This window comes from Alosa alosa, chromosome 15 (assembly GCF_017589495.1).
Source record: "Alosa alosa isolate M-15738 ecotype Scorff River chromosome 15, AALO_Geno_1.1, whole genome shotgun sequence".
In the NCBI taxonomy this organism is placed as follows: domain Eukaryota; kingdom Metazoa; phylum Chordata; class Actinopteri; order Clupeiformes; family Clupeidae; genus Alosa; species Alosa alosa.
The window spans coordinates 28,133,275-28,152,524 of record NC_063203.1 but is presented as its reverse complement, the minus strand read 5'-3'; the positions used below and the strand labels follow the sequence as shown (position 1 = coordinate 28,152,524).

The following is a 19,250-nucleotide window of genomic DNA, read 5'->3' as shown; positions in this document are numbered from 1 at the left end:
AATGGGGCGGATTTATTGGGAAGTTGAACAAGGCTCCAGTGGTGTCCAAAAACAACAGATCTACAGGCCTATTTGGGTGAGGGGGTGGGTGTAGGGAGGGTGAACTTCCTTCAGCCTACATGCCCATTTGGGTGAGATGGAGAGGGGGTGTCGGGCGTGTGGGGGTCCTTCGGCTGAATGATTATTGGAGGGCACAGCTGGAGTATTGATTTGGGCGAACATTCCCATCGTTATAGCTTCAGGGCTTAATACAGCGGAATAGCACCTTGATTGGTTCTCCTGGAAGAAACAAACAGCCCACATTCACACACACACTCAGTTACTCACATAAACACACACACACACACACTCAGTTACTCACATTAACACACACACACACACAAACTCAGTTACTCACATAAACACACACAGACATACACACTCAGTTACTCATAAACACACACACACACTTAGTTAGTCACTTAGTTACTCACATATACAAACACGCTTACGCACACACACACAATTATTCATATAAACACACACACACTTTCTGTCTTTCTCTATTTTTTAACTATATAAAAATATTGTCGCTTAAGGCTTTCAGTTTCTTTCAGAGGAAAGTTGCTCTCTATGACTCGATTCAGGTGGGAGTGTGAGTTTCTATCTTGGTTCTTTCAGAGAGCAATTCCTCCCTTCCCAACACTCCCTCTCACTCTCAGCCCAGGCAGGAAGTTCCTCTTTTCCCAACACTCCCTCTCACTCTCAGCCCAGGCAGGAAGTTCCTCTTTTCCCAACACTCCCTCTCACTCTCAGCCCAGGCAGGAAGTTCCTCTTTTCCCAACACTCCCTCTCACTCTCAGCCCAGGCAGGAAGGAAGGAAGGTAGCAGGAAACAGAGGCGTTGAGTGGACCTGTGGTCTGTTGTTTAGCTTCCCGCTGCGACACCGGCCGGGGAGCCTAGACAACCACGGTCTCCATGGTGAGCGGCCGCCCTGAGCGGACATCTAGCAGCGAGGAGAGACATTTTCATTTGGTCAGCTGCGTCTCTTTCCCCTCCCCGGACTCACATCAGAAACTGCATCTTACAAGATAAAAATAAAATATAAATAAATAAATACGTGTGTATATGAAGATAAGATGGAGAACAGCACAGAGAACAGAATGTTCCAGAGCACATCACACTGAAGCTTCAATAAGTGTGTGTGTGTGTGTGTGTGTGTGTGTGTGTGTGTGTGTGTGTAAGTGATAGGGAAAGAGAGAAAGACTAGGTGTGAGTGGGTGTGTGTCCTCTGATGTGTGTGTGTGTGTGAGAGTGTGTTCATACACCACTGATTGCACCTCTCCACCAGTGTTGTGTTGTGATAATTGGGCACATGATGAAAACATCACTGCACAGCCTAGAGCCCTCCTGTGGGGACCTAATTAACACAAATACAATAAAAGCTTCTTTTCTAAAACATCATTATTCCAGGGACCGGCCAAGACCATGCTGAGGACTTCAGACGGATTTTTAAATGTATTTCATTGTATTTTATTTCACTTGATTTAAAGAGGAAAGTTGACAAGGAGAGAGATGGGGGCTCATTGGACATTCCCATCAGCAGTCAGATCTGATGTGAGCATGCACTTTCGTCTGGATCCTACAGTATACAAGCTGACCCCCTCCCTCCTCTTCTCCTTTGAGTTTGCCGTTTGCCGGAGTGTCGGGTGTCTGCGTTGCGGTTCAGGAGCTTTGATTGGCGCAGCGGAGAGCAAAAGGCCCCGTGCCGAGGACAAAGTCCTTTGCATATTTTTCCTTTTTCTTTTCCTCATGTCATTTATTTCATTCCCTCTCTTTGCAATCTGCAGGGTGCTGCAATAAAGGCCTGGCCTCTCCGAGGCTTTCATTAAAATCACATCCCCCTGTCGACACATGCCTCACCTCATTCACAAGCCTTTACTCCCCCTCCTACAGCTGCGCGGCAGGCCCAGACCTGGGGCACATCCGGCCCAGCTTTGGCCCGGCGCCAGCTCCTCACCGAGCGCCATGCGCTTATAGCAGCAAGACAACGCAATTAGTTCAATTAGGCCTATCTTGCGGACGTGTCTTGGGCCACTAAATCTCATTTCTGTGGCTTTGTACATTCGACTGGACGTACAATTAGGACGGCGTGCGATCGATTTCTGGAAAACGCAGATCGCAAATGAGGACAGGCATGAAAGACACACATGTTCAAGCACAGATAGATTCGTAATGTACAGAGAGAGAGAGAGGATGGCACACATGTTCAAGCACAGATAGATTCGTAATGAACAGAGAGAGGGAGGGAGGGTGGAGAAGAACAGAGAGGAGAGAGGAAGAGATGGATCATGAACAATGGTGACATTGAAACTGAATGTGTGTGTGTGTGTGTGTGGGGGGAGAAAGCAATGGAGAGAAGATGTACATTATGGCAACACAATGCCACAGAAACAGAGATTCAGTTACAAAAGAGAAGAAACGCCAGAGAGACAGAAAGACTGAAGTACTGGGGGAGAGAAAGAAAGTGGGAGTGAGAGACAGATAATGAAAGAGAGGATAGGAGACAGAGAGAAAAAGAGTGACAGACACAGAGAAGAAGAGAAGGAGTGTTTTTTAATACACGTGTGTCAGTCAATATAATCCCCCATCAGATGGGAGCAGCTGGAGTCTAGCATCAGTCATAAGCTCAATTTGAGGAGGAAATTAGACGCCACAGCTACTCTTGAAAGGGCTCCATTATTGCAGTATGGCTGCTCCGTCATCTCTGGGGATGATTTGGAGAAGCATCCTCCATCCTCACCGTGGTGCAGCACACACTCACAAAAGCCAATAAAGAGACTGTCGCTCGTTTTAATTAGCCAAATAATCTGACCTAGATATGATCTCTGGAGACCAGGGAGCGGGAGTCGTTGGAGAGACTGGTCGTTATTTATTTATTTATTTATTCATTCATTCTTTCACTTATTTATTTAGCAAGCTGTGAGCATTGAACCGGAGGGGTACCCATATGTGTGTTGAATCTCAACAGTGCCGTGGCCTGCGGTCTTAATGCGGCTTCATTAGGCAAGATGTGGAGCTGTCATCAGAGAAAGGAGAGAGAAGAGGGAGAGAAGAGATGAGAGAGAGAGAGAGAGGGAAAGGTTTTCTGGTTGCCTTGGAGACCTGGAGTGGAGTGGCTCTTATGAAAGAGCACAGGTAAGAAAGACACAGAAAGCCCTGTGTGTGTGTGTGAATATACTGTGTGTGTGTGTGTGTTCAACACATGTGCATGGGAACATATCTGGGCATAAATCTGCTTGTTTAAGTGTGTGTCTATGGTATGCACTTTTGAACATATGTAGACATGTACTGTATGTGTGTGTGCCTGTGTGCATAAACATTTTTGTGTTATTGTGACTAGATTAATATGTGTGTGTGTGTGTGTATCAGTGGTTATATCAGTGGTTACTGCCAAAATTGTTTTCTTTTTAAAATATGTTTTTGGCTTTTTATGCCTTTAATCTGATAGGACAGTGTAGGGAGTGGTGGAGAGAGATCGGGAAATGACCCGAGTGGGACTCCAAGCCAGGTCCCCATGGGCACGTGGATCTGAATATGGTTTGGGCGCTGTAGCCAGTTGCACCACAGCACCCCTGGTTACTCCCAAAGTTTCCCGTGTTAGTAACCTTGCTTCGTAGTACAGCCCTCTCATCTCCCCTGCGGCTGCCATAGTTACCCGTGTTAGTAACCTTGCTTCGTAGTACAGCCCTCCCATCTCCCCTGCGGCTGCCATAGTTACCCGCGTTAGTTACCTCGCTTCATAGTACAGCCCTTCCAATCCCCCCTGCGGCTGCCATAGTTGCTTGGGCGGGTCTCTACTGTGGTGCGGTCAAACCTGAGGAGCAGAAGAGGAGAGCAGACCTCTGGACGTCAGAGCAGAGAGGGGCAGCAGAGTGGAGATGAAGTCCTCTGTGATGACGTGGAGGTGGCTGACGACGGTGTCTAGACTCGACACGATTGTCTCTCCTGTGGCTGCCATAGTTGCTGAAAACAGCGTCCGACCTCAATACAGTCCTCTGTGCTGTGTCTGGGCGTTCTGCTGACCACACAGTCTGAGCTGCACACGCTTCTCTCCACTGGCTCTGCTCTAACCACAGAGGATGCAGCTAAACTTTCCATGGACAACACAGCTCATATCCAATATTATGTCAAAATGGGGTTTCAAGCGTTTTATTTTCTTCCTACTGCTTCTGAAATATACAAGTATACAGTAAAGGCATTTCAACATTAAAACTCTTCAACATTACAGCATCATAGCCATAAATAAAATGTTGCTAAAGTGGTTGTTTGTGTGTGCGCACGTGTGTGTGTGTGTGTGTGTATAGGCTACCTAGTGCATATTTTACTTTTTGACAATGTTATTGGCCGGATAAACCCCTCCTGAGACATATCATCTCGATTTCATACATACATATAATACATACATATTCAAACCAAATCTCTCCCACACCTAGTCCACTAGGTAGTCAAGAATGCCAAGTTGCCATCGGCATACAGTACATTTGCACAAAGACTATACTGTATACAAGCATTATGTATGAGCTTGTGCAATGTGCATCTTGTGTGTGTGAGTGTGTGTGTATGTGCTTGTATAGGGTAGTATGTGTCTGTGCTGTGGGTGCCTGTTTGTTTGTATAGGGTAGTGTGTATATGTGTGTGTGTGTGTGTATGTGCTTGTATAGGGTAGTATGTGTCTGTGCTGTGGGTGCCTGTTTGTTTGTATAGGGTAGTGTGTATATGTGTGTGTGTGTGTGTGTATGTGCTTGTATAGGGTAGTATGTGTCTGTGCTGTGGGTGCCTGTTTGTTTGTATAGGGTAGTGTGTATATGTGTGTGTGTGTGTGTATGTGTGCTTGTATAGGGTAGTATGTGTCTGTGCTGTGGGTGCCTGTTTGTTTTTATAGGGTAGTGTGTATATATGTGTGTGTGTGTGTGTGTGTGTGTGTGTGTGTGTGCACAGAAGATGCTCATTAATATGATGATAAGGAGGGAACAGAAGCAAATGAAGCGCAGCGGAGAACAGAGACAGACTACAAGAGACAGACAGACAGACTACAAGAGACAGACAGACAGACTACAAGAGACAGACAGACTGTAAGAGACAGACAGACTACAAGAGACAGACAGACAGACTACAAGAGACAGACAGAGAGACAGGCAGACAGACAACAAGAGACAGACTACAAAAGACAGACAGACTACAAGAGACAGACAGAGACAGAAAGACTACAAGAGACAGACAGACAGACGACAAGTGACAGACAGAGACAGACAGACTACAAGAGACAGACAGACAGACTACAAGAGAGACAGACTACAAGAGACAGACAGACTACAAGAGACAGAGAGACAGACAGACTACAAGAGACAGAGACAGACAGACTACAAGAGACAGACAGAGATAAAGACAGACAGACAGACTACAAGAGACAGACAGACTACAAGAGACAGAGAGACAGACTACAAGAGACAGACAGACAAAGAGACAGACAGACTACAAGAGACAGACAGAGACTACAAGAGACAGACAGACAGACTACAAGAGACAGACAGACAGACTACAAGAGACAGACAGAGATAAAGACAGACAGACAGACTACAAGAGACAGAGAGAGACTACAAGACAGACAGACTACAAGAGACAGAGACAGACTACAAGAGACAGACAGAGAGACAGACTACAAGAGACAGACAGACTACAAGAGACAGACAGACAGACTACAAGAGACAGACAGAGGAGACAGACAGACTACAAGAGACAGACAGAGACAGACAGACAGACAGAGAGACAGACAGACAGACAAGAGACAGACAGACAGACTACAAGAGACAGACAGACTACAAGAGACAGACAGACAGAAAGACTACAGACAGACTACAGACAGAGAGACAGACAGACTACAAGAGACAGACAGACTGTAAGAGACAGACAGAGAGACAGACAGACTACAAGAGACAGAGAGACAGACAGACTACAGACTACAAGAGACAGACAGAGACAGACAGAGACAGACTACAAGAGACAGACAGACAGACAGACAGACAGACAGACTACAAGAGACAGACAGAGAGACAGACAGACAGACAACAAGAGACAGACAGACTACAAGAGAGACAGACAAGAGACAGACAGACAGAGACAGACAGACAGACAGACTACAAGAGACAGACAGACTACAAAGAGACAGAGAGACAGACAGACTACAAGAGACAGACAGACAGACAGACCACAAGAGACAGACATAGAGACAGACTACAAGAGACAGACAGACTACAAGAGACAGTGAGACAGACAGACTACAAGAGACAGAGAGAGACAGACAGACTACAAGAGACAGAGAGACAGACAGACTACAAGAGACAGACAGAGAGACAGACAGACTACAAGAGACAGACAAGTGGGGAAATACAGAGAAGAGGAGAATCAGATAGACATTTATAGACATGTGACAAGGAGATAGACAGACAGACAGTGAGACATACAGACAGACACAAGCCATACAAGGCATAAGCCAAGCCATAAGGGTACTGAAATATTTATTTTGAGAACTGTATCAGGTTATAGATTCTTTGAAGCAGTGCAGAAGATTCCTCTGTGGCATCTCTCTGAAGAACCGTTTTTAGCACCTTTATCTTTTCCAGCGTTAGGCAGAGAAGCAGTGAGATGGAGAGACAGAAAGACAGCGTGGAAGACTGAGGTTTAAAAAAAGCACGAGGGGCTGCGTACATAGAGAGCTTCAGCCATCAGCGTTTCTCTGTCCTGTCGTCCGTGTTAAAGAAACAGCCTCGTTGTCTGCTGAGTGGACACACCTTCCTGGGTAATGAGCCGTCCACATAGTAGAGGTCAGGACAGGACGATAGAGGTCAGAATGGAGTCTGGACACGGCACTGACGGGAGGAACAGCAACGATTCTAGAAACTGAAACAAAGTCAAAGTCAAATTCATATATAGCACTTTATCATACATATGGCTCTGGCAGCAGCACAGAGACAATTCTAGAACCTGGAACAGAAAACTAGAGAGTTAAACAGTAAAGTAGAGAAAGTGAGACACATGGCCTTTTTATAGAGAGATCCAGCAATAATCATAAGAAGAGATGTCATTATGCCGCGTTAGTCATCTACACATTTACAATTATTCATTTAGCAGACACTTTCATCCAAAGCCACTTAGAAAATGAGGATTGACATTCTGGATACAATGCAATGCCACCCCAATGCATGCATTCAGATACCTTGCCAGCATCGAACCAAAGACACATCACATTTAGTTTGATAAAACAAAAACATGTTTTATTAGCAAGCTAGATACATCAATATTGTAAGAAGCTACAATGCCCAAACAAACATATGCTAACTGTTAACTAGCAGGTAAGTTTGACTTCAATCCTTGAAGTAGCCACTTCATGAGTTTACTTTAAAGGTACAGTACACACACACACACACACACAAAAACATTCTCCTGATGCTCCTTGACAAAAGTAAAAAAAAGAAACAAAAACAAGAGGGAAAAAAAGCACGCAGAGGCTCCTGCCAGCTCGAAGCCCAGGGGTGGGAAAGTGTGCACTCGAGGGGAAAATGATGGTCAGTTTCCCTGCTGTCAAGCTGTCCACCGTGCAGGAGCACTGAGGAGGGAGCAGCGGGAGGATGCCAGGGAGCTGGGAGGCTGGAAGAGCAACCCCCACAGGCCCAGGAAAACAGGCTAGAGAGAGATGTGGAAAGAAGAGAAAAAGAGAGAGAGAGACAGACAGACAGGGACAGATGGTGAGAGTGGGGAGAGAGAGAGAGGGAGAGACAGGGACAGGGAGAGAGAGAGAGAGGGAGACAGGGACAGGGAGAGACAGGGAGAGAGAGAGAGAGGGAGACAGGGACAGGGAGAGAGAGGGAGAAAGAGAGAGAGAGAGAGAGAGAGAGAAAGGGAGAGGGAGTGGAGAATACAGTGAGAGACCAGGGAGAAAGCGACAGAGAGGACGGCGGGCGGGAGAGAGTGAGAGAGTGAGTGGACGAGAGACAGCAGCAGAGTCCGTACGTGTGAACAGGCATGACTCTGGAAGCCTCTGCAGGGTGGGTATGTCACAGCGGTGTTAGACTGACAATATGGAGCCAGCGTCCACGCAGGGAGAACGGCTCTCGAGTGCACAGAGTAGAGAGAATTAGGTGCAGGAATGAGGTTGTTTACATTGGGCTACGTGCTAATAATAGTATAGTAATAATCACTGTTTGTTTGTTTGAAGTTTTCCATAAGAATTATGCCAATGGCCATACAGTAATTAGAAACAACAATAACTCATATAAGAGTTCCTCTGATCACAGAACTAACAAGAGTGATGAAAAACAGCAGCCAAGTCAGCTCAAGCTGGTCAGTGACTTTCATGTAACCTGTGGAAACAATTTTACAATAGCAGTAGTAATTTGTGATTTGGAGTATTCTAAATAATTAATTACTAAAATCAACAACAACAAAACAACAACAACAAAACAAAAACACCACTGACCTCTCTCTTCTGGAGGAGAATATGGTGCAAACTGCAAGCAAAGAAAAAGGAAATTAAAGAAAATAAATGATTGTCATTGCAGTCTTCAACTCCACCCCCACTGGGCCTAATCTACTTCAGTCAGCTGGACTCTCTAACGTTGTTGTTAAACTATCTCAGTGTGTAAACACTCTCCTCATTCTCCACCCACGCCTATGTTTCCTGCTCAACATAATTCAAAGCAATGAATCAAAGTGGAGTCCATTTGGTTCCCATCATACTGGGCAAGACTGCAAGACAGCATCATTTTTCTATGACTGAATACTCCGCTTCAAATCTGGGCATGGATAATAATAATACAAAAAGAAACAACTCTGAAATCAGCTGCATCATTTTCAAAGATCAATACAGTGCATATCCACCACTATGTGAAAAAGGGCCTTCAACACAGCCTGCTCACCTATAAATCTTGTGCAGTGCACTGGTAGGTGAGTGGCTCTCTGGTCATTCCCAAGTCTCCGTGATGTATCAAGTGCTGCAATCTTGTTGTCATTTGTATGACAGGGCATTGGAAGGCAACAGCAAAAACACAAACATAATGGAGGGGATGACGATCTGTGTCCCAGTTCAGTTGTTGACCTAATGAAGTCTCGTCTCGCTCGCCCCACGGCATGATTGATTGAAGTCATTTCCTGGTTTGTAGCCCATGGAGACGAATAAGGGGAAAAGAAATAAGAAATGGAGGCTGAATGCTGTAAAAATGCCGCTGAACACTGGCAGAGATGTTGGACGCTGTGGCAAAGCAGTGGCACAGTCCACCACCTAATAATTTAGCTTTGGCTCGTCAGGCTGAAGAAAACGGAAGAAATCGGACTGAAGAAAACCTTGTTTGTACAGTACATGCTGTTCTCTAGCTTGGACTCGAGAGAGAGTGGCCACCTCCACAGTCATAGCACCAGTATCTCACAATGGGAGTGAAAGCAAAAGGAAAATAGTGCAACATTGCATCTTCAAGTCCGATTTGTTCCAAAGTGTAATGGATTCTTAGTTGGCCTGTGCTACACCAAGCTGCATGAAAATCAGGGCAGAAGTTTTCATGTCATATTGCTAACAAACAAACCGATGTGAGTGAAAGGAGAGGAGATAGTCTGCTCATAATGACTCGAGGGTTACACCTCTTGCAGCTGAGAGTTCACACGGTGAAACAAAAAAAAGCAGTGACGATTATGTTGCATGTGTGGCCTCGGTTTTTGTTTTCCTGGCCCACCTCTAAGTGAATTTAAAGCAAAATATTCCTTCTGAGTTTATAGATTCTGTGTGTTCCTGACCTGTCATCAAAGCATCTTCAAAGAGAATGCATGTACTATTCATACGGTACCCTATAGAAAAGACCTGCTTTCTTTAGCTGTGCTCTCATATTGTCATCTAGAGAAGAAACATTGGGATGGGGCTCCTATGAGGTGGTGTCTGTGTAATACAGTCTGACATATTGATCCTATTGATCCAGAGCACTGTGAGGTTATCACACCTTTACCTCAGGTTACATTGGCCTCTTACTGTTACGCAGTCTTGCTATGTAATAATACACCCAGTAGCACCAAAGACCTCACTGGTAGCTCAGATGACCTTCAATAACTCACATTTGACCTTAAAAACAAAGTCTATAGTGTACTGCATGTCCTCGGCTCTTTAAAAAAAAAAAAAAAAGGATTGCGCTGGCCACAGAAAGAGGAAGAGGAAATGGGTCTCTGTCAGGCATGAGGACATCAGTGTGAGTAATGCTGTTCCTCATCAGCATCCAGCCTGATGACATCCAGAGTCCTCCCCTTCGTTTTCCTCATCAATTTATTGACCTCGCCTAACAATAGGGTGCCTTTTGTAGAGCTGGCCAGATCTGAGGACTGCATGCAGAGTGGGAAATGGAACAAGGAGAAGGAAAAAAAGACCCACAATTTATTGATTGACAGCAGATAAAAGCTATCAATTACTGCCTGTTTTTATGGTTCAGAGCACCAATCTTTATGGATAGAGCTCCTTAAGGCTTTTTTTATGGTCCTCCTCTGATTGCAGATTGTAGTAAGATATGCTCACAGTGGCTTCACAACACCGTGTAGACATATTTTTGTACACATATCACAAAGCACTCCAGTTTAATTCAATTAAAACTGTCAGTGTCTTGGCAAATAAGACATGACTGCTAAGGATGCTGGTGCCATCATGAAGAATGAGTAGACTGCCTTCTGAGTTCTGATGGAATACACTGTCTTTACTCAACACTACAATGAGCTCAGGTAGAAGAATAAGGAAGAAATCAACTAGAAGCTGTAACCCCTTCCCCCCTAGTGTTTTAATTAACATACACTGGGGTCACACTTATATAACAATCAGACTCCTAGGGTTTCCATCTGAAAATAGTGGATTTACTGGACTTTGAGATTACTGAAATTTGAAACAAGTAAATATCTAGCACAGTGCTTTCACTGGCAAAATATTGTACTGGTGTCCCTGGCACCCACCTAACACAGTTATGTTGTGAGCACGTACTGCATTGGTCGCTGCAACGTAGGATAACATTGTGGCTACATACATTTGTGAATTGCCTGGGGCCTCGTGTACAAACCTTGAATATGCACAACAATGTTGCGTACGACATCTTTCACACTCACGATCGTAACAAGAGTAAATTAATGGTGAAAATGTGTTTCTACCAGGGTTTTCCACGGCAACTACATTTATAATGTGTATCGTCAGTTGACGAATCTTACAGGCAATGCAGCGCAACAACATTAGTTGATCATAAGTTTATGCCTTTATTTGCAGGTGCTCTTTATTTGCCTTTATCGCAGATGAACATGCAACATGCACAAATACTACTAAGTTATGCAACAGCCTACATCTATAATGACAACTGTAGTCTTACTAGAGCAGGGGTCTCCAACCTTTTTGGGAATGAGGGCTACCTGAAGACCCAAAATCATATGGAGGGCTACTCATTTGAAATGAACAGACCCTCACCCCTTTTTTGCGAGGCCTATGTGATAGTTTTTACTTTTAAATAATTAATATTGTGTAGTCCTATAAGTCTTTATATATTAAGCAACTGTATTTTCATCTGATTCTTCAATACTTTAATATCAATATGCAGCACTACCAACATTTTTGTTCAGGTTGTTCCTTTTAAAGTTTGCATGGGGAATCTAATCTAATTTTTTTGAACAAAAAAACAAGTTTTTCCCCTTTACTGTCTATGCGTGCGAGCAGCATGTTTGCGCTCTGCTTCCGTTGTTGTTTAAAGATTGAATGGGAAACGGATTTGGAGCCAAAGGCTGAAAATTTAACGCAGCTACAATTTGTAGGGTATCACCAATATAATTTTAATGTTACAGATGTATGGCTACATACATTCTTAAAATGGTTCTGGTCTAGACTTAAATATCTATTGAAAACTTCACAATGGAGCGTGTTTTTAGAGCGTGATCTGCAGGTGACCTGTTGGCTATTTTTAGAAGGTGCGCTGGGGGCGCATCATAGCCGTCCCGCGGGCACCGTGTTGGAGACCACGGTACTGGAGGATATCAATAATTAAAAGGGAATGTGAAACCTATTTAGCGACAGCGCCGATATTCCACGATTGTTGATGACTGGCTTATCAAACGTTTCAGCCGTTTTCCCCTTCATACGTACAAAAGCACAGAAAAAGTGAGTTGCATAATATGACCCTTTAATTTAACTTGCCATATCGAGCTGGACAGTCTGGCCAGTGGCCATTAAAAGGTTCTACAATGAGTACCATTCCTTCCAACACTCCCGTTTTTTTCCCCGTTTTTGAGCCCTATCTCCCGGTCCGGATTGTTATTTCTCCCGGGAAACTCCCGTAATTTGCATGGCCCAAACTCCATCTCAATAATCGGGCCGATGCTTTTATCAAATGTTGACCAGTTGCGCATTCTATTCACAAAATCCACACACCATATACAATTTTGTCAATCTATGGCAATCTATAACCCAGTTGAATTTCCCTGTGGGGATCAATAAAGTATCTATCTATCTAGTTGTACAGTTGATCTCTGCACAAGTTTTGTGGAAAGTTTAAACCCAAAAGCGAACCGATAGAAATGGCAGGTGAAGGTGGTGTTCCCGTAAAGAAATCAAAATATAGCTGTAAATTTCAACAATGCTGGACGGCGGGAAAAATGACATTACCAAGCACATTAAAGGTGCTCTAAGCGATGTTGGGTAACGGCACTTCTGTTGACTTGAAACAGAAAGCTAGTTCGCCCCTCCCTCCCGTGCAACTGTCGGTGATTGGCTGGAACAGTTTGTTATGTTTCATGGTCCAGGCTGGACCATGTTTTTGTTGCCATTTTTGGAGCCTGGGGTGTTCACAGAGACCACATTTTTTACAGTGTATTCAGGGGACAGGCAGCTAGCAGATGGTGAAGAGATGTTTGCTGTATGTAACAAAACATGTTTTAGCTTAGAAACGGCATAACATCACTTAGAGCACCTTTAAAACACAGCGGCACCATCGCGCAGAAGAGGCACATAAGGGCACACAGGCGATTTCATCCTTCATCACGAAAGGACCAATAGGCAGAAAATGTGATACAAGCTGCAATGTTGTTAGCACAGAGAAATGTTCCTTTTGCGTTTTGTGATGACTTTACTGGGAGTGTGACAGGCATGTTCCCTGATTATGCCATCGCCAGGAATTATTCAGATGTTAACTTCAAGCCTCGTATCAGAAATACAGACAGATCAGCAAACTACTACAGGGCTTGTGGCTCTAAGGGAAGCCCACAGCCCCTAACACTATGGAACAGATTTGAATGCCTCCGGGACGTGACAGAGGAATTTCCCAGGGAACAGACCCAAAGCAGGCAGCGATCAAACCACAACAATAGAAAGATGGGCACAGACAAGAAGCAGCACCTATTCATCCCACAACCCTCGTTCTAGGCTTACTCTGCTGTGAGACATATAAATGGGGAAAGGATGATTGTATGTTGTTTTCCAAATGCTTCCGTGTCTGACACAAAAAACAAGCTTGCAGAACTGGTGTTGAAATATGCAACTATCAAGCGCATGTCGCATTGTGCATGTTGGAGCAAATGACATCTACAGAGAACAGCTGTATGTCAAAGAAGATTTCAAGGAACTTTTCTCAGCCCTATATGAGCTTGGAATACAAATTTTCATCAGTGGCCCACTCCCAGCAGAGGGAAGCTTTGTATTTTCCAGACTATTCAGTTTAAACACCTGGCTCGCAAAAACATGCTTTTCAGTTGGAATGAATTTTATTGACAATTTTAACCTTTTTTGGAATCGCAGGGAATACTTCAGACCAAATAGTACAGAGCTGACTTGGACTGGGGCCAAGATCTTAACCGAATACTATCACCTCTCTCTCCTGCACCCAACATTTTTCCTGCCAACCTTGAGCCGAGCCTCTGATAAGCGCTCAGTGGCCATACAGACGGAACAAGCGGATGACATCAACATCTCAGCTAAACCAAAACACTCTGCACAGGCTGAAACAGAGGGCATGTTCCCAACACCCCCCCCCCTGCTGTGGGGCCCTCTGGTAATCACCTTGTAGCCTCCACTGAAATGCAGACCTTGGAGAAACATAAACAACCAGCTCAATGCCCAGCCATGTCCACTGGACAAGATAAGATGGGTGCTGCTAAAATGAGTCAAAGTCAATCACTGGCATCAAACTCCCTGGAATCTCAGCAAACAAATGGATGCGATGAGCATGAGGAGATAGCACCTATCAAAGCTGCTGAGGGGCTATCAGAAAGGAAGGGTCATGTTGTAACACCAGTACCAATACCCCTCCCCACCTCCGTCGACTCCTTGTCACCACAAAGACACAACAACTTGGAATACACTACTGGAATACATGCTGAAAGCGGAGCGTCTGCAACAAACTCCCCAGGGCCTCAGCAGGCAGATGGAGACTCTGAACCAATATTCAACCCCATCTTCCTTGATTTCCCATCACCACCTACACCCAATCACGTCCCCACCCGATCAAATTTCCCAGGCCACCCAAACCCCCCTGTATATCCATCCTCATCCCAACACTCCCCCACCCACTCAAACTCCCCAGGTTCCCCTATATACCCATCACCATCCCCACCCCAGCACATGATTTTCCCTGCAAGAATGGAAGGACTGCTGCCAGTAGCCCTGCAACTTGTTAGTAGCCCAAGACCTTCAACTGTATACCCATCAACATCCCACCTTGTTGGTAAACCAAGACCTTCAACGGTATACCCATCACATCCCACCTTGTTAGTAGACCAAGACCTTCAACTGCGCGTTTTTTTTAGTACCCCAAGACCCTTAGCACCAAAGGTGCGCATGACACCTTCACGGCCTCCCTCTTTCCACTCAGAAGGTTCTCTTAAGCAGCAACAACCTCTATCACAATGCCTTCCAAGTATGCACACCACTGGGCAGCCCTGCCCAATCATGAAATCCTTGCTCAGCCATGGGATAGTATGGACTTATGAACTGAAATGGCAAGGAGAACATTAGCTATTTATTGCTGACGTAGTACAGTTATTTTCACATTGACGGTATTCAAAATAAATGTTTCATTATTGTTAAATATCATGATGGGAGAGTATTATTAAAAATGTATGTAAATTAATGTATGTATTAAGTATGCAAATTCATATGTTTACGGGCATTTAGGTTTTACTGTGTTGTTTTGTTGTAAAGACATGCAAGGCATTCTGGGCCATGTAATAGACAAACAGTGGTCGGCAGTGTTAACTTGATTTTCATACGTATTAATATGAATAGGTGTTTCTGTAAACCTAGGGACAATAAACAGCCATCTCTGTTACAAAAACGACCTGGTAATCGCTCATTGAAGAGGAAACTATGATAAAAAGATTGTTTTCCTCAAAGCATGGAGTCGACGACACAAGCAAGAAATGTCACGTTAATGTTAAATACATCTGAACGCTAGGTGGCAACGTTGAATAACATTTCACATACATACGGTGACATCATTAGAATTATGTGAGCTTCACAAGTAAGGAAGGTGCAAATATTATGCAATTTATAATGGGAAATTATTGGAAATGTTATTTCTTGTTTATTCTAATTGCAAACCACACACATCCATTCGGAATCACACGTAGGCCTACACATTTAATACTGAAAGACTCATTTAGTTTATTTGATGTTGCCTAGCAACGCAGCCTTCAGAGCAAAGATTCTAGAACAGGGCTTCAGAGAGACACGTTTTGAGTTTGTGGCCAAGAACCTAAAATATCGGTTTCCATGTGTATGTGCTGGATGGTGTGTGTCCTTTATGAAAGTAAGTGTTTTATACAGTTAACCTTACAGACATAATGAGTCATGTTGTAGTGGTCAACATAAATGTGCAGAGATTTAGTATCATTAATTTCTTGTGTGGCTAGCTATAGGGAGCGGATGTATGTTGCTAATTGGGATTTATGTTGTTTAGCGTAATGCCATGGTCATTTGATATGAGATGCTTGCACTCGTAACTTCGTCACTTGTAACTTTAGGACTGCTATTTTTTTTACTAACAGTAATTCATGAAGCACTTTAGCCCTAAAAGTAGCACCTAAGTCTGTGACAGCTTAAAAGAAGTGGCGAGGACTCCTAACGCGATGTTTTGAAATGCGTCTACTATTGTCTACAGGAGCTTCCAATCGCAAGGGAACTTGCATTGTAGGCATCCCAGACAGCATTTACATCTGTGCCAGATCCGTTTTTGAATCAGCAGATTCGCGCAGCAGTCGCACTCACTATGCAGATCTGCACCAACTTTGCGCCAGTCCATCCAGCGGGTGCGGCACCTATCCGGGGCAGCTTCACAGACCAGACGCGCCACAACTGAATCGAGTCCGCCCGGCGGGTGTGGGCCAGATCCACAGGAGCTGTGCAGACCTGACGCGCCACAACTAACGGAACACTTTTCCCCCACATAAACCTGCAACTCTGCATTATGTGATTATGCCGAGTGGAAGACTACAGGCTGCACCGTCTTTGTGCCAGCGTTTTTTAAGCCTGTTTAAAATGGATTTAGAGTGGAAAAACTTGGCTGTAAACACTAGGCTTTTTATCGAAGATCCACAAGAATTGTCGCTGTCCTCCAGTTTATCCGGTTTGGAATGCAATGCGTTGTTGGCATACTATACTGTTATAAAATAAATAATCTTTGGATGTTGAATCTAATATTTACTCTTTGTTTCTTTGCTTTGTGTGCTTTTTGTACGTCTCACAGGAGCAGTGAGGAAGAATCGCAGATTGATGCCTAACTTTAACGTTAGTCCATTGGGCTAGTTTTTGCCCTGGTCCTCTGAGATCCATCCGTGAACGGCGCTGCTATTCACCGTCTGCTCGAAAATATTTCTCAGGACAGCTACTAGCCTCTGCGAAAGATCTGCCGCTGCCGCGACCAAGGAACTGCTGCTGACCTGCGAGCTGCCATGATAGCAGCCTGCCCTGCAGTCTGGATTGAGTAGCCTAGCTAACGTTGAAGAACTCTCACGAAACAACAAACTGTCGCTGTCAAAGTCCACCGACCTGCTGATCTGCAGGATCGCCCAACTGTTCTGTGCTTTCAGTGCTCCCCAGACTGCCAGTAACCTTCCTCCACACAGCTGAGCGCCGTCATCATCATCATCGGGACATCAGTCGGTTAGATGCAACGGACTATGTTAACATAACATTTTCTTTCAGTGCGTTTAGCGGAGTTTGTTTATCAACATAAGCCTTATATTTCACATATTGGTTTGTGTTATGTTGTAGGCCTAGGCCGAAGCTTAGTCTAGGGAACACAGTGTTCTCTTTTGCCTTTTCTAAAATAAAAAACAATTTTGAAAATTACAAATTGTGTGGGTCTTAATTCTCTGATAGCTTAAATATGAATCACAGACCAGGGACAGATGAGCCCCAGATGTAGAATATGAGTCTGGGCCAGATCCGCACCAAATGCCATGGTTACTGTACTGGGCCAGTTCTGGCCCAGATCTGTCTCTGATCCGTAATTCCAACCTGTTCCGGTATTGGCCCGTTGGAAGAAATGACCCCGGGGCAGGTCCGTTTAGAGGATCTGCGCCAAATGCTAATGAAGATCTGGACCAAATCTGGCCCAAATATATTTTGCTGTCTGGGATAACTAAAGGATGCAATAACACCATCAACAACCAGAACTAGCCTACTCATTGTCAACATGTACATTAAATGTAACGTTTCATGTGAATCAAATTAAAATGTTTTCTTTGCAAACGTAGGCATAGGCATATGGTGACAGATTAATTTAATAATGCTGTTGTGTGAATCACGGTAAGCGCGAATGAAGTGGCCACTTCTTAATGGGACCCACTGTATGGAAGTGGGCTAAGTAAAATAGAGATGTTTCAAATAAGATAAGGTTAATCAGAATTCTACGATATGCCAGCTTGACAACGGCAGAGATAGAACTGGCCTTTGGTCATAGCAACCATCCATTTAGAACGATTGGCCTTCATAGCAACCAAAGATCTGAGCTGTGTTGCAATTTGAGGCACAGTATAGAACGGTGATGAAATATACAGAGACAGGTCAAAAAATATAGTGCAATGTAGACAGTAGTATACAGTTGATTTACAGACGGTGGTTTAGAGTAATATGAAGTATTCCTTTATTCTGAGATACATCTGAGGCTACATCAATAGGCTCTCAAAACAAAACCAGGCTCACAAAACAATCCCAAACAGACCTAAGGTCTTTATAGAGCAAATCCATATAGATTATTTGTCAAATAAACCAGTAAAACATAATTTGTGGGATGGAATATATAACATTCACACTCATAGCTCATATTTTTTTAAAATGAATCACTGAAAAATTATCCTGACAAACAAGCAGCTTTTTAATGCCTTGGTCATCTTTCATAATGTCAATTACTCTGAAGGTTACCTGATAGCCCAGTTTGAGAGGCGCAAGATGCGTGACATTATTTATCTTTGCAGCCAATCACTGCTGTCATTTTATTTTATTGATTTGATCTCAGTCATAGAAGCTAAATTCGAAGGCAGGCCCAAAGGTAAAATCCAACGAACCCGCAAGCCAATAGTTGAATAGCCCTGATCTTTTGAGGTATTGCCACTGCTCCAACACTGAAAGGCACTGTTAGAATGCTTGGATCAAGCCAGGTTCAGCATAGCGTATGTCACTGTCTGCTCACGTTGGTGATCCGACCAGGGCAAGCACACTTTCGCAGTTCCCGCTGGAAATGCAGTCTAGTTATATCAGGGGATCTAAACTTGCATGTGGATAATCCTGAAAACAATTACGCCAAGGAATTCATTGCACTAATCGATACTTTCTCCCTAACACAGCATGTACAGGGGCCAACACACTCTCTCGGCCATACCCTCGACCACAAAGGGTCTCGATGTCTCTACAGCTGTTAAAAACCTGGCCTTATCTGATCATTTCATGAGTGTTCTTTGATGTGTCTATGTCCCCACACACTCAAAACACAGCTATGATTGTAAAAAGGAGAATCATAAATGATCAGACAAGTGCTCTCTTTGAGCAAGCACTTTCACTAAAGTCAAGTCAACTGTCAGACTCTGTAGAAGACTTATTTGATCACTTTAATGCAAAAATGGCAAACATTATGGATGACATTGCTCCATTACAATTCAAGAAAGTTAAGGACAAACAGAAAGCACCATGGAGGCAAAATCCAGCAGTTAAACTTATAAAAAGAGAG

At 44.0% G+C, this 19,250-nt stretch overlaps 1 long non-coding RNA gene across 3 annotated transcripts in view; it reads right to left on the bottom strand.

Annotated features, from left to right (window-relative positions):
• Positions 1-6,356: 6,356 nt before the first annotated feature.
• Positions 6,357-19,250, bottom strand: part of LOC125308052 — a 52,308-nt gene continuing 39,414 nt past the window's right edge. For 2 of the 3 annotated variants that reach the window (XR_007195824.1, XR_007195825.1), the window contains exon 3: positions 6,357-6,939. This is a non-coding gene — a long non-coding RNA (uncharacterized LOC125308052). Of the gene's footprint in view, positions 6,940-8,515; positions 8,547-8,954; positions 9,187-19,250 lie in introns of all 3 variants that reach the window. The other variant, XR_007195826.1, reaches the window with a different exon arrangement.